Genomic DNA, 18,806 nt, shown 5'->3' on the forward strand with positions numbered 1-18,806 from the left:
ATAATACCCCCTAGGTGAATTTATAAATTGTTTTTATTTATCGTGCTTTATCTATCTTAAGAAATCATTTCCTAACTCAAAGGTATAAAGATAGTCTCCTATGTTGTTTGCAAAAAGTTTTATCATTTTGCTTCTTATATTCAGGTCTTTGATTCACCTAAAACCCACCCGCACCTTCTTCCCTTCTTTTTGGTAAGGTAGAAGGTAGAGATGACCTTTTCCCCCACCCTCCCCAAAATGGATAACCAGTTATCTCGGAACCATTTATTGAAAATCCATCATCCACTGATTTGAACAGCCACCTCCAAGCCATGTAGATTTCCTTCCAGTCTTTCTATTCTATTCTATTGGTCAATTTTGTTTATCTCTTATCTATCTCTTTATTAATACCTGGTCTTAATATTTAAGTTTTGATATTTGTTAAGGCAAATCCTCCTCCCTTATTATTTTTTTCAAGGAATTTTTTGCCCCCTTAATCTTTCATATACATTTACAGCTGCCTAATTAAATCTTAGTTACACACATGCATGCAAAAATGTGCTGAGATTTTGATTGGAATTCTATTGAATCTATACATCAGTTTAGGCAATTACAGAATTTGACATGTATGAGGTCTGTGCAGAAGGTATCCAGCCATGTAATATGACAAATAGAGACATTTACTGAAGGAGATACAAGATACAAGAAACATTGTACATAGGATAATGATGCCTTAGTCCCCTTCAAAGTAAGCACCTTAGTACCTCACACAAGTCTCCCAATCGCCATCAGCTGCCCTGTTGTATTTTCCTGAATCTCATCAAGAATCTGAAATCTCTTCCCTTTCAAAGGTGATTTTACTTTTGGGAAAAGCCAGAAGTCACAGGGGACCAAATCTGGTCTGTGGGGGAGCTAAGTCACCTGGGTGATCTTATGTTTCACTAAAAAAACTGCACAATGCATGAGTGGGCACATTGTCATGATGAAGCTGCCAATCCCTAGGTGCCCATAGCTGCAGCCTTCTGATTTATCCAAATAGTTTCTGCGGAGGAATGTTCAAGCTTAATGCAGTATTTGATGCAGATTTTTTGCTCTACCTGCTCAGTCATTTTGAATGCAATGGCCACACAGTACACATGCTCACTTAACAGCATCCACTGACCCTACTGACTAGTACAGTGAAATCATCATTGTTCACACATGCACATTCCAGTCCACTGTCCTTGGCCGCCAGGTTACATTGATGTCATGCAAACCATTCTCATTATATTAACAATGGTTGGACTTTTTCTGGACACACCTTGTATATGATATTAAGGTTTTCAGTCTTTGGATATAGCTTATTTCTCCATTTAGTTAGCTCTTTAAAAATATCTTTTAGTAGAGGTTTGTGATTTTCTCCATAAAAGTTGTATTCATCATTGTTAAAACCATAAACTTCTAAGTAGGGGATATTTGCTAATTTCCACTTTCTATCTGGGTATGAAAAAAAATGGTCATGGAAGCACCTTTCAGAAGGAGGAATTCAGAAATCAAGGGAAAAATTCCCAAGGGAATGCCTTTGAGAGCACAAAATAGTCTAATCAAGGAGTTTCCGTTTTCCTCCATAACTAACCTTGTCTCTACCTCAGGGCATAGAACTTTTCTATGGGTTCTATAGCAGGCTTTCATGATTAGTGATTTTAGATGTCTCTTGTTCTTCCCCTTTCTAAATGGCATTTTTACTATTGTTATCCTGATCCAAATCCACTGTTGCATTTTGCATGCTGGGCGAGTCGATGACTTGTGTTGTTAGTTCCTAGGTCACCAGGCCTTGAGGAGTCACATCAGCATCGACACAATACATCATGTATCTTCAAGTCGGAAATGAGTGCAGCAATCAAAGAGGACTATGTTTAGTTTCTTTTGGAAAGGCAGGGAATGTTTTCCATGTGGGGAGAGAACACTAAAAAGGTTACCAGACCCTCGTTTCACACCATATAAATTTTTAAAATGCAAAATGGATCATAGATTTAAATGTAAGAGCTAAAACTATAAAATTTGTAGGAGAAAATATAGGTGTAAATCTTTGTGACCTTGAATTAGGCATAAGTTCCTTAGCTATGAGTTTCAACTCATAGCACATGTAGGTATAAGTTCCTTAGCTATGAGTTTCAACTCATAGCACATGTAGGCATAAAAAAGAAAGATAAATTAGACTTCATTAAAAAAATAAAACTTACCAAGTGAGATTTATTCCAGGTATGCAAGACTGGTTCAACATTCAAAAATTAATTTAAAAGAAAATAACTCATAGACAGAGATAACAATGTGGTGATTACCAGAGGGAAAGGGTGGTGGGGGGGAAGGTAAAAGAGGGTAAAGGGGGGAATAAATGTATATGAAAATAAACTGGACTTTGGTTGGTGAAGACATAATGCAATATACAGGTGATATATTATAGAATTGTTTATCTGAAACCTATATAATTTTATTATCCAAAGTCACTGCAATAAATTCAATAAAAAACACAGAAAAATGAAAAAAATGATATTATAGTATATTTTGTGTAGTATTATTGCTCTATAAATCATAGGAATTGCTAATATTAATCTTATTAAATATTCAGATAATTATGGTAAAGTTGTTTTTAAATCATAAATAATTATTATAATTTTTGTCTTGTATATTTGGAGAACATATTCTATTAATACATAACAAATATTTATTCACTATCCTCCATGTGTCAAGCATTGTTTGGTTGGTTTCCTTTACTGTGACATATCAATGAACAAAAGTCATAAAATTCTCTGCCTTTATGGAATTTCCTCCTAGTGTGGGTGGGAGATAGTCAATACATCATAAACTAAAAAAAGTAGTAAATTGAAGGGTATGTGTTAATGTAAGAACCCTATGGGGGAAAAATGAGTACAGAAAAATAAGGGGAACTGGAAGCTTTAGGGAATGCAATTTTAAGTAGTGTATCATTCAGGATTCTCCTATTGGTACTTTATACACACACATGTATTCCTTAAAATTAAAAAAAATCCATTAATATAATCATCACATCAACAGGCTAAAGAAGAAAGATCACAAGATAATATAGATGAAAAAACATTTGACATAGTTCAACACCTATTTATTATCAGAACTCTTAGTAAACTAGAAAGAGAAGAAGAAAACTTCCTCAACTTGATAAAGAATATCTAAAAATAAACAAAAAACAAAACCCTATAACTAACATTAATTATAATGATGAGAAGCTCTAAACTATCCCAATAAGTAAGACTATAAGACAAATATAGCATCCCTGGCTGGTGTGGCTCAGTGGATTGAGTGCTGGCCTGTGAACCAAAGGGTCACTGGTTCGACTCCCAGGAAGGGCACACGCCTGGGTTGCAGTCCAGGTCCCCAGTAGGGGACCCTTGAGAGGCAAACCACATGTTGATGTTTTTCTGTCTCTCTTTCTCCTTCCCTTCCCCTCTCTCTAAAAATAAATAAATACAATCTTTTAAAAAGAGAAATAAAAATGTGTATTAAAAAACAAGGACAGGAAATAAAAGGTATACAGACTAGGAAGAAAGAAATGAAACCGTCTTCACTTGCAGGTGATATGATTGTTTATGTAGAAAATCTAAATGAATCAACAGAAACTGCCTGGAACTAATATGTGATTATAGCAAGATTGTAGGATACAAGGTTAATATACAAAAGCCAATTACCTTCCCATATACCAAAAATGAAAGAGTGGAATTTGAAGTAAAAAAGTACCATTTAGTCCTGACCGGTGTGGCTCAGTTGGTTGCACGTTGTACTGCAAAGCAAAAGGTCACTGGTTCAATTCTAGATCAGGGCACGTGCCTGGGTTGCAGGCCAGTCTCTAGATGGAGAACATGTGAGAGGCAACTGATAGATGATTCTCTCACATATCAGTGTCTTCTCTCCATTTTTTCCCCTCCCTTCCCCTCTCTCTAAAATAAATAAAATCTAAGAAATAAATACCACTTACATTAACACCCCCAAAGAAATATATAGGTATAAATCTAATGAAATATGTACTAGATCTATAGGAGAAAAATGACAAAACTGTGATAAAAAATGTCAGAGAAGAGCTAAACAAATATTCCATGTTCCTGAACAGAAACACTCAATATTATCAAGATGTCAGTTCTTCTAAACTTGATGTATAGATCCAATGTAATTCCAGTCAAAATACCAACAAGTTATTTTGTGGCTACAACAACAAGCTTATTCTCTAGTTTACATGGAGAAGCAAAAGACTAAGAGTAGCCAATATGGAATATTGAAGATGAACCAAACTGGAGGACCAACGTTACTAGCCTTCAGGATTTGCTCTAAAGCTGCAGTAATTAAGACAGTGTGATATTGATTAAAGAATAAACAAATCAGTAGGGAGTCCAGAAGTAGATCCATATAAATATAATAAACATTTTTAACAAAGTAGTAAAGGCAATAACATGGCGAACAGAGTCTTTTCAACAAATAATACTGGAACAGCTGGACATCAACATAAAAAAGCAATGAATCTAGACACATACCTTAACCCTTCACAAAGATTAACTCCAAATGAATCACAGGCCTAAATGTAAAAATACAAAGCTATGACTACAAGAAGATAACATAGGAGAAAACCTAGGTGACCTCGGGTATGGTGATAACTTTTTAAGTAGATACCAAAGGCATAATCCATGAAAGAAAGAATTGTAATCTGGACTTCATTAAAATTAAAAGTTTCTGCTCTGCAAAAGACAATGTTAAGAGAATGGTAAGACAAACCACAGATGAAAGACAATATTTGCAAAAGACACATTTGATAAAGATTGTTATCAAACTATGCAAAGAACTCAGACCTCAACAAGAAGAAAACAAACAACCCAATTAAAAAATTTGCCAAAGATCTTAATAGACACTTTACCAAAGAAGATATACCAGTCAGCATATAAAAAGATACTGCACACAATCTATCATTAGGAAAATTCAAATTAACGCAACAATAAAATATCACTACATACCTATTGGAATGGCCAAAATGTCTCTGGCCTGACTGTGAGGGTTCTGGTCCTGGCTCTGCCACCTCCAGGCATATGGTATCTCAAACACCTGGTCTTTGACAGCTGGAGATACTCCTCGACAAAGAGATGATCTCAAATTACATTTCTGTTGGGAATGAGGGAATGCCAGGGCTTCTTATACAGAACAACTTAATGTTTTCCTGTCTACCCAACCATAGAGGAGTGTCAAGTTAACCATTTTATTATCCTCACTGAGTGGGCATTACAAACTCTCAACCTTTAGGTTCATATGGCATGTTCAGGCCAGATGAGCGCAGATATTTATGCAGGAGGAAATTAATATGTTTTCTGTTATTTTTGAGAAACTCAATGCTCTGGAGCTATAGACCTACCTTAGAAGGCACAGCGAACTGGACAACTTGGCTTCTAGATTTGACTGCAGAAGGACTAGGTATTAGTCCTGGTATGACCAAAGCAACAGTGGTTCTCCTACCATAGGAGGAGAATGGGTGTGGAATTTACATTTCAACCAAAAGCAAAAAGAGCAATATTTAGTCTCAGCTAACAGACTTTCCCAAAGCCCTATTGTAACTTAGGCGCACTGGCGGCAGTTTTTTACTCATAGAAATATTTGTTGCAGAACACATACCACTCAATGATACAAATGTACAAAGTGGGGCTTTCTGTTTAAATAAATAAGCGCCATTTGACATCTGGTGAAAATAATCTCCGCAGCACCCTTTGTTCTCTTAGCTTATATCGATGAGGTTTGGGAGTAGAGAACCTGCCCTGTTAGGAAAGGAAACTCACGAAAGGCATGACTGTTAGGTTTCTTTTGCTGCGAATGTCTGAAAATCTCACATCTCGAGTCTGTAGTTATTATAGGGTTTGGCATGTGGGTGGCTGAAAATATGGTACTTGGCCTTTTGGTGCCAAACTTTCACACAGTTTCAGCTGTCTGTATACAAAAGACATGGCAGAATGTGTCACTTTACTTTTAATATTCGGAATTGTTTGTCTTGCCAGGGGAATAGTGAATATGTGTATGGTACTGTTGATCTCGGAGCCTGCCAGTCTCATAGAATCTTAATTGATGAAGATGCTGTTAGGAACAGAGTGAGCATGTGGGTGGGGGATGGCGTCGTGAAAGTCTGCAAATTAGAAAATGCTGTCCTGGGAGCCATATCCTCTCAATCCCCCACTTACCCTCCACACCTAATGAAAAGAAATTTCCCCCTTTCTGCCTCAAGTGAATGTCTTTGATTTACCCTGGCCCCTGATCATCTTGTAAATAGAAATTAAGTGATAAATTTCAAAGACCCCAAAGGCCATTCTGTGGTGGAAATTTCTTTAAATTTTGTTAGGTTTAGGGAAATGGAAAAAAAAAAAGTTCTGGAATCCCTGCGATTTCTGTACAGCCTTCTCTGGAAGTTTAAAGGTCTTGGACTTGAAGTGGGCTGTGATCCATTATGATCCCATTTTCCTTTCTGACTGCATTTCTGTGTTCCTTCTTTAGCTTTTTTCTTTCCCTTCTCCTAATGTTTTTCCAGCTCTGTTCTCTTTCTCTGTATTTCTGTCTAGATAAATAGAGAGCTTAAAGCCTTAACTCCCAGAGAAATGGCGAACAGTAACGAGGTAGCCAGGCTGGGTAACCTAGGAAAGTTGTGAAAAATCACATCTCTGGAGAGTTTTAAAAATAGTGTCAGGAATGATTTGCCTGGGATGGATCCATGTGTGGTCCTCTCTCAGGTGGTTGAGCCTGGGGGTATACCACTCAAGTTGTGGGTGCAACACACATCGCATTCCATACTTCCACAGGGATTTCCACATGTGGATTCCAGCCGGAAAGACCAAGGGACACAGCATCTTCTTCATTCTTGGTCATGTTCATGAGCCTTCTCGAAGGCTCCATGAAGCTTGTCCTTCCTGCATTTACAGGTATTTTTAAAGTAGGTTTGATACAGTGATAATGAGCGAGGAAATAAAGGGCTTCCTATAGTTGTCATCATTTGAACAACCAATATCTGCTGAGTATCTCCTTTGGAATCGGCTATCAGGCATGGGCCAAGAAAAATAAGACAGGTTCCTTTCTCCCGAGGTGTTCACTTGTCCGGTGGAGGTAAGACTCATCACGTAATTTGTGAATTTGCACAATTTGTGAGGTGCAAATAAAAATTTGGGGCTCCTGTTTAAAAGTTATTAAGAAATTCACTACTTGACAGTAGAGCATGAACCCGTGCCCTTTGGAGCACAGGGCTCTAATGCCCGTGAGACTGGCAGAGAGTGTGGGCAGAGACAGTGCATATAAATCAATACAAGGCTGGCGGAAGGGCCCAGCAGAGCTGTAGTAGTCCCTGGTGGCATGGAGGAGAGAGTGTTTCCTGAACTCAGGGAGGAGCAAGAAGGCAGCCTTCCCTCTCAGAGGTTTTCCGTTTCATCTCAGTGTCACTAACAGACTTTAGAAATACGCATTTCTCACTTACTCTCTCCCTGGGACACAATAACCAACAGCTTTGTCTTGCCAGACTGAATATTATTTTAATATCCAAATCCTTCCTTGTTCTGCCATAAAATAAAAGATTTAAGTCTTTGTGTGACAGAAACACACACAATAAAGTAATATTTTAAAAGAGTCAGTGAGGGAAATAAAGCAAAGACAAGGTAAGGGTAGGAGGAATAGATGAAGGCAGTAATGAGATAGGTATAAATGCTATTAGGTCTTGTATATTTTGTAGAGGTTGGCTGCAAATTCAGTTTTTTCATTGTGGTAAAATATACATTGCACAAAATTTACCATTTTAAGTGTTTTTAAATGTACAGTTTGGTGGCACTAAGAACATTCATATTGTTATGCAGCCATCACCGCCCTCCATGCTCAGAACTTTGTCATCCCAGAGTGAAGCTCTGAACCCATTAAATAGTAATTCCTCATTTCTCCCGCCACCCAGCCCTAGGTAACCGCCATTTCACTTTGTTTCCGTGAATATGACTGCGTTAGATACCTCAAAGAAATGGGATCATGCATATTTGTGTCCTTTCGTGACAGGCCTGTTTCACTGAGCATGATGTCTTCTGGGTTTATCCATGTTGTCACGTGTGTCTGAATTGCTTTCCTTTTTAAGGCTAAATAATATTCCATTGTGTGTATATACCATGCTTTGTTTATCCATTTATTCATTGATGGACACTCGGGGTGCTTCCACCTCTTTGCTATTACAAGTGATACATTATAAGCGTGCATGAACAAATTCCCTGTTTGAGTCCCTGCTTTCTTTTCTTTTGGACATATACCCAGAAGTTGAATTGTTGGACCATATGGTAGTTCCATGTTTAATATTTTGAGAAATAGCAAATTTAATTTTGAGGTTTCTAGGAGCCATTTCAAGAAAGGAAACATGATAAATCATATGATTCTCAGTGCCCCCAATGTAAACACAGATCAGCTGTTTGTGAGACTGAAAAACTTTCTCCCACGGGTGCTCATAGACAAGGTTTTCTGGAACGTGATGAGTGACTTGATTGACAACAGCCTTAGAGTAAAGACAACAGTGGGTTTCCGGGGCTATTCAGTGTGGCCGATGGCACAACGAAGCTCAGGCCTGTGACTCCAGACCACCGCGTTGTCCAGAATCGCAGAGGGGATGGATTCAAAAGAAGAAAACGGTTAGCAGGGGTGAGAGAAATTAAGAACACATCTCGGAGAGAAGGGAGTTTTCCTTAAGAAAGCATTCTTAGCACTTGGCTATTTAGGAGCATTTCCCCCCCAGGATAAACTGTTCTTTATTTCTCTCTGTATTTCTTTCTGTAATCAGGAAACCACATTCCTGATTAACCACTGCCCTCCTAAACTTCAGGTGGGCCATTTGAGCTGCTTAATGTCCTGTACTGAGCTGGCTGTTCCTGCAGTGTCTACCTAGTATTTTGTTTTTATTAGAAATTCACCTCGCCTTGTCTACCAAGGGGAAAGAAAAGGGACATTATAGCTCAGAGCTCTGCGAGCCCATAAAATGGCAGAGATTCCCGAAGAAGACTGCCCTGAACCCCAAGGCCCTGGCTGCCTGTGCTGTAATGAAATGCATGACTACAGGAGATAATAATAATTGCAGCAATGGCTCGTTACAGCTCCCGGATGATTTGGGGCTGTCAGGAGTGCGCTGTCCTCTGACATCCCAGGAGGCGAACGGCATCAGTGACTGCAAGCCCTGATTGGGGCAGTGAAATATTGCTGGCAAAAATTAAAAGGTCCCCGTGTCAAAATAATTCATGATATGCATATCTTCCATTCTGATGAAATGGCTGATATCCGGATTAGCAAGATAATAAAACTGATCAGGCTACAGTTAAACAATTTAAGTTGGAGAGCTGTTCATTTTGTAGGTGTCACTTGTCAGATCAAGGGGTCAAAGCAGAATGAAAGGCTCTCCCCGGTAACCTTCCGAGGATGTGGATCTGGAGTGTGCTTCATGATTTGTCCAAAGTTTTCATCACTGGGCTGCCGACAAGCATTACCGCGGCAGGCTGTATTCTGACATTCAAATCCCCGGAATGACAGGTTATTAGGAGAGCAGAACCGGCTCTACATACATTAAGCGCCATATCTCTGACCTGTAATGTGAACTGATAGTGATATTGTAATTGAGTGAGTCTGAAAAAAAAGGAGGGGGGAGTCTTTATTAAAACACAGAAGTGGAAAGGAAAGCATTTATATTTCTGATGATTTGTGGGTTTGTAAAATAAGCTTTTTGGTGATCATTTATTTTCTGTTTCTAAAAGGCTGAGAGGTGTGCATAGTATGTATTTGGCATAACAGTTATTTAAGATAACACGGACTCTCTCAGCCTTCTCTCCAAGTGCTGAGCAGGCACTGATCAAAAGAGATTTGTTCTGTTACAGGCAGTGGCTTTAAAGTGAACAAAATGGACCCAAGTACAACCCGAGGCCTGGACTGCCACTCAGGATGTGTGCCTGGGAGCTCTGGCTTCATGCCCTGCTGCACCTGGGCCCAAGCGCTCTCCTCCAGGAGACCGGCGAGGGGGCAGGGAGGGGCGGCCTCTATTACTGGTGTCAGCATCTCCATGGTGGGGCAGCGTCATGCACAGAATGACTAATTTAATGTGCGTTAATAGGGTCTCAGGCGATTCCATTCAGGCTTCTCATGAAATGCCCTCCTCTAAGGGAATAAAGCAGGCAAATCTCTGAGTTTGAGGGTGTTTGCAGATTCCTCGAACAGCCTGATTTTTTGGTGAACATACAGAAACTCGGTGTTGTGTGCGTGTGTGTATGCGTGCACACATGTGTAGTGAAAATATGTATATGTGTGTACTTACACACACATTTGGGAATCTGCTACTGATTTCATAAGGTAAGATTTGCCCAGAGAAAGTTCTAGTGTAATATGCACTTTACCAGGCACTGGGAATCAGGTTCTGGGATGAATCTCAGCAATGACACACTAAGTGACCTTGGGCAAGTTAACCAGCGTCTCCATCTGTAAAATGGCAAGGATGGTTGTCACGGTGCTGTGTAAGGGAGGGGTGGTCTAAGGGGCGTAGAGGCGATATAGACTACAGTGTGAACATAAAACACTGTTGTTAACGACAAGAATAGGGCTGACAAATGTTTTAGCCCATGCAAATATAAGGTCTGAGTGTATCTACATTTATTGGATGTTCTCAGAGGAGCCTATGCTCAGATTCTTCAATATTTGAAGTATGTTTTATAAAAATACCCCAAATGAAATATGGCACCTTTAAACATTTTAGAAAGTTATCTCCAGTCTCTGTTCAGGTCTCGCTATTTTAATCGTCACCTTTTTTTCCTCTTATAAATTTGTTTTGGTAAAAGCCATATGTGCAGAGAGGCATTGCAGCCTTCTCCAGAACTGAAGCGAGTGAATTCCACTCTTCTCGTTTTATGTTGTAGAAGGCTGTGTAACAAGGACATCCATAAATGCCAATGGTGAGTGAGCAGTGAAAGAGTGGAAGCAAGGATGATCCAAGATTTTCAACTTAGGAAACTTGGTGAAGGACGGTGACATTTTCAGAGATAATGAATGCCGAGAGGGGGACAGTTTCTGGGTATAAAAATTAAGAGTTCTGTTTAGGACATATTAAGCTCGAAATGCTGATCATACTGTATTTTCCCCTGCTACAAGTTTAAGGAGAGTGTCCTTGAATGACTTACTTTTATATTCATGCAGAAGAAATGTTATATATTAACTGACTTAGAGATGTTATAAATGAATTTTAGTTAAACAGATAAATTATGAAGAATGAATCGAGAATTTGCTTAAATTCACCAAACATAATGAACACTTAAATGTATAAGGTACTGTGTATAAAGAACGTATGAATAGCTCACTGGGCATGTGAGAAAAATATAATATATAACGGTAGAGAGTAGTGATCACTGTGGGTGAGGGTAATCAAAGAATGCTTCCCGGAGGAGGTTAATTTAGAAAGAGACCCCAGTAAATGGGTTAATGGATGGGAAATATAAGGGCATTCCAGAGGGAAGATCACCATTAGTAACTGCTTCGAATGTGTGTCTGAGTGAAGGCCTATTCAACTATGAATTTCAGACTTAATGAGTGTAATTAAATAGTAAGTAGAGACAGAAGTAAAGCAAAGTTGAGATACTGGGAGAGCAAAAAGAGCTAGTATTTCAGAACTAGCTGTGTGTAGCGATGTACATGTAGCGTGATGCCTGCATGAATTCATTTGCACGAGATACTTTTTCAAGGTCTGTCAGGGACTGTGAGTCAAGTTAAGTCAGGTTGCAATTCATGAGCTAACACTCCTACACACATATACAAACTAATAAAAGTGAACAAAGGATTATGGGATGGAGAGTGATCCCAGATACTGGAGTCTTGGATAGCCAAGGCCCAACTCCCCATGCCTGTGTGTAAACGGGTCTGTGCAAGGTCTGTGTCTGGCCACTGGGTGCCTCCTTGCCTGGTGGCATAGGAGGAACAGGAGAACTGGGAGTAAAAGTGTTGGAATAAACACCGCTTATCAATAAACTATTCTGTGCCCATCCAATTTTAACTTTGTCTGAGGCCACTGTGGTAACTGGAAGTAGTTTTGCTATGTCCTGAGCTAATTCACTCTCTGGGAACATGTGGCTTAGTCTAAACTACTCATATCGGTGAAGATATTTTGAGTTATTATTAAGCCAGAGGACTTTGCTAGCAGCAAGTGTGACAGGGTCGATCTGGAATCTTGCTCCCAGTGTTAGTGTCATTTTAGATAGAACTTAGATAAAAATGCACTTTGAATCCTCGCATTGTAGGATTAAGGGCTGGGCTTACATTAAATGTCCAGTGAGTATGATTTCACTGTATTTTTAACTTGAAAAGTAATACATAAAATGTTATTTTTATATGTTTAGGAAGTGTTGTCAATGTTTCTTGTGTTTACATGTAAGAGAGAATGAAAGCAGAGAGGAGTGGGTGACTGACAGTGTCACCCCAGTCTTGCTAGAGCTGAGATGCTTCCTTGGCGAGGGGCAGAGTGGTTCTTTCATTATCATCAGCACCAGGTGTGTTGAGACCAGCACGCTTCCTGAATCCTGTATACTCCAGGTTTGTTCACAGATAACCGTAACTCCGTAAACAGTGAAAGTAAAGTTGAAAAGAAAATAAGGAATAAAATAAAGTATTGAATTCAAGTTGGTCAACTTTCTGTTTGTATTAAAAGTATAAGTAGAAGAAATTTCAACTTCAATGTCTTACAAGGACCGGCACAGATAACATACCCTTATGTAGGGTTTATAGTGTTACCTGCGTATTTTGAATACTGGAATTGTTTTTCATTTCCAAAATAATGTTATCTGTTCTCTCGTAAACCTTTGGTTTAGTAAATACACACAGTGCTTAGTTCTGATGTGAAATCTTTAATGTAGGTCAGAGACTTTTTGGTTGGTTGATTAAATTTTTGTAAACTCTTATATATCATAGATCCACAGGGTCTGGCAGAAGTAATGCCTGCTTGAGTGTGGTTGGTTGGGTAGTAATATGGGTGTAAAAATTTGTAGTTCTAATTTGAAGATTTCACCTAAAATGTCATATGATGTGCTTGAGTGTGATATTGTTATGTTATAGAATTACATGCTTTTGATTTTATGATAAAACATTTTGTAATAAAAAGGGGTGTTACTTGCGCCAGACCTGGTATGTTTCCGGATTTTCTAGAATGGAAAGTAAGAGTGGAGAGCATTCTGGGAGGACCTAATTCAGTTTCAAGTACTTCCCTTACACCAGACCTTTGGGTTTCAGTTCTCACCTTCCACCTCGTGTTGACATAATAGTCTTTGTCTGTGTTATTATAACCACATTTTAAAAACTGTATATTTATTGATTTGAGAGAGAGAGAGTGAGAAACAGAAACACTGATGTGAGAGAAACACTGTTCATTTTCCTCTGGCACACACCCCATCCATGGACTGAACCCACAGGCATGTGACCCGACTGGGGATTGAACCCACGACCCTTCCGTGAATGGGATGAGGCTGAGACACACCAACTGAGACACACCAGCCAGGCCATCACCCCATTTTCTTTTATCTCATATTTCTTTCTAGATATGTATCCTCCACTTATCAGAAAGAAGGCATACTCGGAGAGAGCACCCGGGCTGTTTAGGATTGCAGTTGAGAGATGATACAATCCCACCTCGTTTTTCATAGGGACAGTTTTCATTCTTATATTTCTTGATTGAAGAATTTCTAACAATTGAAGTAAATGAGGTACCTCAGCTGCCTTCCTACTGGGAGACACTGAAGCTTGGTGGATGGGAGAATGTGCTCTGAACCTGACAGACTGGGTTGGAACGCCTGCACCATAGCTATGTGATTTTTGAATGGGCTACTTACTGTTCTCTGTGCTTTAGTTTCTCTACCTATAAAGTGGGGAACAATGATGAATAGTAATTATCTCATAGGGATAGTGCACAGGTTAAGCCACTTAATGCACAGTGCTTAGAATAGTGTTAGCTAATACTACGGTTGTTTACAATTTTCCACTGTAGTCTTCTTATCCTCATTGGCTCTTGGTGTGATAGGATGTCACTCTTTTTCTCTCGTGCTTTAAAATCTAGGGGCTGGTGCCAACTATTATCTTTATTGTGCTTTTGGAGTATGATACCTAATACATTATTCTGCCGCACTGTCAAAGATATACTTCAGGCACTGGAATAAAAGTTCTACAGATCAGGCTCTAGGAGGGGAGGCAGAAATGGAGGGAATAGGGGAGGAAGATGGCCCCCAAAGGGAGGAGGAAGCTGCTAATGAGAGGTGGGAGCTGGGAGTAGACTTCATAAGGAGTTATCCCCAATGGGAGGTATCCCCATGCAACCATCTGTCACAAGTCTGTCCCCAGAGTGCTCAGCTCTGGCAAAACTGCTCACTGGGTCTTTCCTTCTCCAGGAGCAAGCAGACAGTTATATGCATGTAGTTCTGAGTCTCGCCTACAGGGGGCAACACTGCCACTCTGGTCATTTGTATCCTCATGCTTTTCTCCCTCCCATCCCCTTTCTGAAAGACATTGTTTTTACAGCCCATCTAATTTGGGTGTAAGCTTGGCCAGCCTCATTGTCATTTTAATATATATTATTTCAGTTGTTCTCACAATCTGTAATTTATTTTATTGACTTCCTAATAAATAGGGGGAAAACCTCTTATTTCCATATGGACTGGGTATTTTGAAGAAGCTTCTCATGGTTCAGTACTAGAGCAAAGCCACTCTGGCTCATTTTCATCCCTCCCATTGGAGGTTTATGTGTCTCTCCTCTCCTAATTTTTCATTAGACTATAATAATAGTCTGAGGAAAGGGTGATTTGATATGTGATATATTTCATTATGTTCTTATGGTAAGGGTAGCGTCTAAAGTGGGAGAGCATCACTAAATTTTTCGGCACAGTAATTTATTCCGCAGTATTTAAATGTTGTAATTTTCACACGGAGGCACATGCTGCCACATCTATCTTCCCCTGGACCAGTCTGTCTTGCTCTTTCCTTTTCATCTGTTTTGTTTTTGCATATTTTTTTCATAAATTCGACAGATGGCCTCTTGATGAATCCTTGATAATACTGTCATGTAAAGCAGCTAAGACTAGAAATCATCTCCCAACAATTTTTCATCGCAAAGGGAAAATTGAACAGAGACAAACATCACTAAGTCCATAACAACAGCCACAGAATATCTACTTCATGTAAATAAAGAGGACAGGCTTGCCTCCTAGTGCTTCTGCATAAATGCCAGCGTCCTCTTAAGGTCCCCTGAATATTTTATGTTGTATTTAGACCCCCCTTCAAGCCTCAGGTTGGTTGAGATGTGTGAGTTTTCATATTCCGAGCACTCACACAGCCCTTTTTAAGCATCCTGCCTCTTCTCCCCAACCCCTCCTCTCAGGGCTTCATAATTGTGGATCAGGTGAAGTTTGCGTCCCCTCATTTCAAGGTCATGCACCAGTAGGACAATTTTCCTGACTCAGAGGGCACGTAATTTCACAGCCGTGTACTCCTCATTAATCCCCCCAGAGTGGGGGCTCGGGAAGTTCCAGATCACAGGTTTGTTTTTGTCTTGTTCTCTGACTCAATGCTTCACAAAGGGATTAGATTAACCCTTTTGATTGTATTTGTATCTATCTCACTGCATCATGCTGGAAATAAAGTGATTTCTTCTCCCCTCTCTCCTGCCCCCATACTCCGCCCCTTCCCATTTCCTGTCCTCATATTTTTTCCTCCCATTTAATGAATAGGTTGCAGTTGATTAAAGAGAGATTTGTGGCAAATGCAGGGAATTGTTCATTTACTGGTAGTAATTATAGCTTTCTGATACACACATACATACATATCTATATATATTTCCATTCTCTTTCAGAAGCCTGTCTATGAAACCTCCAAGATTACCACAAAGATGAAAATCGGTTGTACAGTGGGTATAAATTGAATTCCCTGTGGGGCTGAATTCTATGGTTTCTAAAAATTAGAATGTCCTGAAACTACAAGATTATTAATCTGTTTCTCTGTGGTGTTAGCTTCTAGATGAGCAGGCACCGATCTCAAAAAACAAGATCTTTCCTCGTGTTAAACGGCTCCTGTCTCCTGGCCCTTCCTTGCCTGTCCTCATTCCTGGTTCTGATGGCCTCTGTGACTCTCGGTGACCATGGAAAGGACACACCTGGGGGTCCTTGATTTCTCAGGGTGAGTGAGCCATTGCCAGCCCTCTTTTCAGACACTGACAATCGCTGCTGTCCATGATGGGGCCAGTTACGGCTTTGGGATATCCAATGCTTTTCTGTATGAAGCACTCCATCACCCCCTGTTGCGGTAGGCATTGTCGTGCCCATTTCAGGGAACAGGAAGGCGAGCTTCAGAGAGGTTACGTTTCCTAAAGTCCACATTGTTACAAGGGTTGCAGCCAGGATTGAACCCAGGTCTCCTGAATTTCACAGCTCCCACGGTCTCTTTTCTCCTTCCTCAGTGCTATCCTGCCTCTTCACCCAAAAAGCTGTTTTAAACCCCATATTTAAAACTAATAGAACCAGTTTCACGTTTTTGTGGATAAGAACACAAAATGAAACGCTACTCCATTTGGGGAGAGTCTGCGCCTCTCCGTTTTCGTTCTTATCCCTTTGGCAATAAACATGAGCTGGGAAATAATCAACCAGACCTGGAATGAACTGTGTTCAATTCCAATTTAAGCAACAGGACATTAAGCCTGCGGGACAACTGTCTCTATTCAGGGAAGCGGTGGAAGGTGGGAAATGAGAACACCAGCTCTGTGTCAGACAGACCAGGTTTGAATTCACACTTCTCTGCTTACTGAAGTTACTTTTCTTCTCTAAATCCAGGACATCAATTGTGGTGGGGATTAAGTTAATACATGTCCAGCACTTTAGAAGGTCTCTTGCACAGAGTAAACACTCTAAGTGATAGCGGCTGTGTTGTTAGAGGCTTTGTGCTATGGCCTGTCAGGCAAGGAACGCCAGGATCAGACCTGGAGTCAAACCGAAGTCAGATGTACTTGACTGCTGAGGCCATTGCGAGGCACACCAGGAACTCTAAGGCGATGTGCTAAGAGGGGCTCAGAGGGGCTTACTGCAGGATTAGGGCTATTGCTGGGTGATTCTAGGGAGGGTTTAAAGAAGTGAGGGCCAGTTTTGGATGGGGTGCTGTCAGGAGGTAGGGTCAGGTTAATGACTGGGTATCTTGATAGTGTGGCTTTATTTAGGAGGCAGGAAGAGGAAGATTAAAGTGAGACAGAGCTGTCATTAGTAAAGTAGCAGAAATTACTCATTGGGTTGTAGGGGAGGGATGCTTACTATCTCATTTCACACATGGCCTTGAACAGACCTTGTCTCTACCTTGTTCCCTTGCATCTACAGAGTGACTTTGTCTGATGTTTGTTTATTTTTGTGAGCATTATTTATGTGTGGTTGCAAACTTTGTGGCTTAGGAGGAAAAAGAAGGCCTTTTTATTTATTTATTAAAAAGCACTTTGTCATTAATTACAACTCTAATACTTTTAAAAATTTTATTTTTCAATTACAGTTCACATTCAATATTATTTTATATATGTTAGTTTCAGGTGTATGGTATAGTGGTTAGACAATCATACACTTTACACAATGTTCCTCTTGTTATTGTCAGTGCCCACCTGGCACCATGCATGGTTATTACAATATTGTTGACTACATTCCCTATGCTGTTCTTTACATCCCTGTGACTGTTTTGTCACTACCATTTTGTGCTTCTTAATCCCTTCACCTTTTCCAACCAGCTCCCTGCCCCCAGCCCCCTCCTTTCTGGCAACCATCAGTCTGTTCTCTGTGTCTCTGTTCTCCAACATTTTAATAAAACATGTACTTAATAAAGCTTATTGAAGGTCTTATTCTAAGTGTTTTAAGATATAAACCTCATTTTATGCTCCCCAAAACTCTCTGATGTGCAAGCTATCATCATCACGAGTTTAAGATGAGGAACTTGGGACTGGGAGCAGTTCAGAATTTGCCTGGGGCCACAACTGGTAAGTGACTACTGATAGCTTTTTTCTGATATCCTCTACTTCCTCATAAAAGGAAAAACTCATCTGGGACATTTCACATTTCCTTTGGATTCGGGGGATTCTGATAGCCTCTCTTGTGACAAAGGCATAATTAAAGATGGGAGCTCCTCTCCCCTCTTTGCTATAAGGCATTGATGTTATTTAAACATGCAGATGGATGCTGGGTGAGAAACAGATAAATTTAAGTTGTGGACTTGGGTCATGAGGCTGGGAGGACTCAGATGCTCCTGGAACTTTTATGGGGCTGGTTGCACAATGTACTAGGAGCTCAGGGATATGGGTCATCAGGGTGAAAGCAGTTGGGAAACAATTAAACTGGGAGACAACTGGACTGAATGTTGTGTTATGGACAGTTTTGTAATATTGGCAAGGCAATAGGGTTTTATGAATATTGAAACACAGGGTCTGGATTTTCTATGTCAGTACAAAAAGGCCATAACTACTACAAAGGGTAATGAAAATGCAACTCAGAAAGGTAATATAAAAAACATAATAGAAAAAAAACCTTAAAAAAGTTCTTACTTTAAAAACTGGTATTCACTGGGGATTTATCCAAAGAAAGCAAAATCACTACCTAGAAAAAGTATCTATACCCCCATGTTCATAGCGGCAATATTTACAGCAGCCAGGACATGGGAGCAGCGTAAGTCCATTGGCGGGTGAATGGATGAAAAAGATGTGATGAGTATTATTCAGCCAAAGAAAGAGAAACCTGCCACTCGTGACAACCTTGATGGGCCCTGAG

This window comes from Desmodus rotundus, chromosome 8 (genome assembly GCF_022682495.2).
Source record: "Desmodus rotundus isolate HL8 chromosome 8, HLdesRot8A.1, whole genome shotgun sequence".
NCBI lineage: Eukaryota > Metazoa > Chordata > Mammalia > Chiroptera > Phyllostomidae > Desmodus > Desmodus rotundus.